The sequence below is a fragment of the Lytechinus pictus genome, unplaced genomic scaffold (genome assembly GCF_037042905.1).
Source record: "Lytechinus pictus isolate F3 Inbred unplaced genomic scaffold, Lp3.0 scaffold_19, whole genome shotgun sequence".
NCBI lineage: Eukaryota > Metazoa > Echinodermata > Echinoidea > Temnopleuroida > Toxopneustidae > Lytechinus > Lytechinus pictus.
The window spans coordinates 5,827,318-5,832,430 of record NW_026974140.1 but is presented as its reverse complement, the minus strand read 5'-3'; positions in this window follow the sequence as shown (position 1 = coordinate 5,832,430).

Genomic DNA, 5,113 nt, shown 5'->3' with positions numbered 1-5,113 from the left:
AACCCCTGCACACACATGGCTCCAACATAGAATTGTGTGTAGAGCTACACTGACTACTGGTACATGTATTGCTGTGTGTGTGTGCTATCAGTAGTGAGTGTACCAGCGTTAGTCAAGTAGGCTTCCACATACACACTGATGTCATAATGAAATGAACAGCTGATTGATGAGCTGTCTCTAGTCTGGACTACGTCTATGGTAGGTTTACTATCAGCTGATAATAATTTCCTGGTGGGTGTTTCATAAAACCGATCATAAATTACGAACGACCCTACCAACGACTTGCAATCCTTCTAATGGTAAATGATACAAACCATTTAATTATTGCTGATTTAATTCCTTAGAAAGGATCAGCAGTCATTCGTAAAGTTGCTCATAACTTACAAACAGGGTCTGCATCCTGACTGCAAGAAATTAGTGTTCTGAACCCCCTCCTTAATTAATGTTTCTACATCTTTTCTGCAACTCTAAAAAGTATAATGTATATATCACAGATTTTTAAATGTTGGAGAATGATTGTTCATACATCCGAGGATATATAGCCTCCGTTGCTCCTTTTTTTTAAAGCTTCACAGCTACAATATTCTGCAACTCTAGAAAGTATAATAATCATTGCCCGCAATTCACCCGCAACAAAGTTTTGAGCATGTTCAAAACTTTTCTGCGTACAAATCAGACTTAATTGCGTGCACTTCTGCAGGCAAATTCGTGTGAGATGCATGCGAGATGCTAACGTGGGCAAACCTGCGGGTAGCAAAAATGGTAATACCAGCAAGGCTTGCACGGAGCGTTGTGGCCCAGTGGATTAGTCTCTGGACATTGAAACAGAGGGTCGTGGGTTCAAATGCCAGCCATGGCGTAGTTTCCTTCAGCAAGGAATTCATCAACAGTGTGCTGCACAGCCGGCAGGAAGTTATTACTCAAAAGGCTGTGTGCACCTGAATTAGTAGCCTAGCTTATCCAGTGTAATAATACTAGTAATAGCAGGGCATGCTGGGAGAACAGTGTTCAGAACTGAAGTGGCTACCCTGGGTAAAAATACCTTTGTTATTATCATTATTACAACTATGTGACAGGGCCATAAAATATCAGCCTATACCTACCTTTTTTTTAATAGGTGCTGGGAGAGTTTAGTGCAAATAACATGCACACAACCTTGTCAGGAATAATCTACAGGAATTTTTGTGAGAGGATAGGTTTGATAGAAACTACTAACAAAATAACAGCATTCAAATTTACCAGGGGCCATAATAGGGAAAATAATCACTTTAAAGGTCCTATGACACAAAAACTGTCTTATTTTGGATATATATCTATTGTTGGGTAGTTTTACTTGAAAAATACGAATTTGCCATCAGTTTCTGTGTACGACGAACCGTTGTTGAGTTATTCCATGGAAATGAACTTGAACGGGAACGCCCACTAAAATTTTCGAAAAAGTTGGCCGATCGACCTGTCAATCATCGTAACTTCATCGAAATAAAGCTTTCTCAGCTGTGCAGCCGGACCCCTAGTTATTGCACATGTGAATCCACATGTGCAACGACAATAGGCACTTCACACACCAAACGTCAGCAACACTCAGCAGATTCTTCCCCTGACGTCATAATTGTCACGTTATATACGAAACCAAATCGGGCTGAATTTTCAATATAAAACTGCCTTTGAACCTGATGTGGGATGTTTTTTAGGTCAAATTTTGATGGAATCGTTATTAGTAACCACTAAGCTAACGAATAAATCAGCATCTTTGCTGTATTTCATAGGACCTTTAAAGTATCCTTTTCCATCCTAACCCTATGCTTTTTCAATAGCAGCTTCTTCTTTTTTTTACATTATGGGGGGTGGTTGGGGGCCCCAGGGGGGCCACTTACATTGACGAGTGGATACCATGCGCGACCAAAAAAACACGTAAAAAGGATGTCTTTTTCAAGATAGGGCACGTTATGTACGTAACGTGATAAGGGTGTCACAAACACAAAAATAATGAAAAAAAGGGTATCTATTTCGCTATGAAAGGTACGTGTTTAGGGTCAAATTTTCGGGGATGATAAAACAAAATTAAAATGTTTTAAAGGATGTCCTTTTTGCCCCAACACTACATGTTTAGGGTCCGATTTGCGCGAGGTGTGGAAGGTGGAGCCGTAGGCCTACTAAGCCAAATGGTGCGTAAAGGTAAAACCGACGACCGACTGACCCGTGACATAACAATAAAATATCGCTGTACTTGTTTAGGGGTTCATTTCAGGGGGCGCCTTTCAGGGAATACTTGCTAAGAGTATCGTTTTGTTTCCAATACTTGATAAGGGTAGGGTTTCAGACGCCAATACTTGTTAAGGGGTGCATTTTCAGAATATAAAAAATACGTGTTAAGGGTGCTTTTCGAGACCCCATGGTCGAGCATGATATCCACTCGTCAATGGAAGTGGCCCCCCTCCCCCCGGGGTGGGGGCTGTAATTGCTCTGGTGCATCTCAGTCATCTTCTTTTAACCACCTATGCATCAGCATCTTCTCTTTCTTATCATCATCCCCTCTCCCCCCTAAACTTGCCTCATTGCCTAGCAACAACATGCATTCCTCAAACAAATTCATCTTATCACTCAAAGCCTCACCACACCAGTGATGCTATCCGCTCACATTGTGCGATTTCACACTTCCCTTATCAAAAAAAGATACTTATATTTAAGAAAAAAATATTAATAATTGAGTTTTTACATCATGCCTTTGCTTGAGGAACTAATGCAATGTTTAAAATATGATTTCAAGAGCTTAGTTTATTCATTTTATAAGATCACGCTCAAGCCCCTAAAAATTATTCTGTGCATATAAATAAACAAGTGGATCGCCTCTGGCAGTCTCGCCTGCATTACGCTATTTAATATAGCAGCAGTGCTAACTTTGAAAACTACTATAAAATAATCATTCACAAAAACACCATTCATATAATGACATAATACCACGTTCATGACCATAGATGACATTTGAACGGTGACTTAAGACTTGTCAACTACACCCATGCCCACATTTCATTCACTCTATCCATAAACTTTCAAAGTTATGATGGCAATTCAACAATTACCCCAACATGGCCTAAGTTTATTGACCTTAACTGACCTTTGACCTTGATTTTGTGACCTGAATCTCACAGGGGATGTTCAGTGATACTTGATTACTCTTATATCCCAAGTTTTATGAAATAGATCCATAAACTTTCAGAGTTAGGATGGTAATTCAACAAATACCCCCAACACGGCCAAAGTTCATTGACCTTAAATGACCTTTGACCTTGGTAATATGACCTGAAACCCAGGCAGGATGTTCACTAATACTTTATTAACCTTATGTCCAAGTTTCATGAACTAGGTCCACATACTTTCTAAGTTATGATGTCATTTAAAAAACATAACCTTCGGTTAAGATTTTGAAAATAATTCTCCCAACGTGGTCTAAGTTCATTGACCCTAAATGACCTTTAACCTCGGTCATGTGACCTGAAACTCAGGCAGGATGTTCAGTAATACTTGATTAACCTTATGTCCAAGTTTCATGAACTAGGTCCATAAATTTTCACAAAGTTATGATAGTAATTCAACAAATACCCCCAACTTGACCAAAGTCCATTGACCCTAAATGACCTTTGACCTTGGTCACGTGACCTGAAACTCGAGCAGGATGTTCACTAATACTTGATTAACCTTATGCCCAAGTTTCATGAACTAGGTCCATATACTTTATAAGTTATGATGTCATTTTAAAAACTTAACCTTCAGTTAAGATTTTGAAAATAATTCTCCCAACATGGTCTAAGTTCATTGACCCTAAATGACCTTTGACCTTGGTCATGTGACCTGAAACTCGAGAAGGATGTTCACTAATACTTGATTGACCTTATACCCAAGTTTCATGAACTAGGTCCATCTAAGTTATGATGTCATTTAAAAAACTTAACCTTTGGTTAAGATTTTGAAAATAATTCTCCCAACATGGTCTAAGTTCATTGACCCTAAATGACCTTTGACCTTGGTCATGTGACCTGAAACTCAGGCAGGATGTTAAGTAATACTTGATTAACCTTATGTCCAAGTTTCATGAACTAGGTCCATACACTTTCTAAGTTTGATGTCATTTCAAAAACTTAACCTTAGGTTAAGATTTGATGTTGATGCCGCCGCCGCCGTCGGAAAAGCGGCGCCTATAGTCTCGCTCTGCTATGCAGGCAAGACAAAAACTACAAATGTTCTTGCAAAAGTAAATTCTAAATGGTTTTCTTTGAGGTTTGGATATTAAGACTATGGCCCATATTCTGAAGTCAGGTTTAACTTAGACCATGGTCTAACTCTGCTAAAATTATGGGAAGCCAAAGTTGTCAAAATTTTTATTAAGTTGTATGTTTCTTATGTTTACTGTGCTCTATCCTGATTCATCGATGGTGAAGACAATCATTTATTTATGCTTCCTAGACAATCATGAATGATTTGAGAGCCAAATGAGCTGAAATATTATACCTCTACCATTAGTGATTTATGTAACAATTTGCTATCCATACTTAAACCCGAGTTTAAGTTAAACCCGACTTCAGAATACGGGCCTATATGTACAAGTAGGCCTAAGCTTAACCTTCATACTGCCAAAAGTATCTGATCAGGATAGAATATCAATCTGGAAATAGGAATGGAGGTGGGATGGCTGTCCAGATTCACAAAAATATATTTTTCCCATAGGTTCTTTGTACATACAACATTGCATTTCAAATAGCAGAGATAATTGCAAACATTTTATTTCTTATTTTTAATATTTTCTAACATTACTTAACAACCATTTTTTTTCTGCGTAACTTGCAAAATTGGATAAGCTTTAAGATTGCAAAGAATGGTGATTTTCCACGGCTCTTTTGAGCATTACGGGAGCAAAATTGCTAGAGCTTCCATTGAATTTTTCTGTTAAAAACAATGCAAGAAATATTGCTTGCAAAAATGATTGAAATCGCCTTCTTGTCCAGATCTGTCAAGACATGGATGAGAAATAAGTATTACAATAAAATCGCCTTGTAGATTACTTGTTTTTAGCTTGTCTCCGTCACCATTATTGTATATAGCTTTGTTAATTAGTATA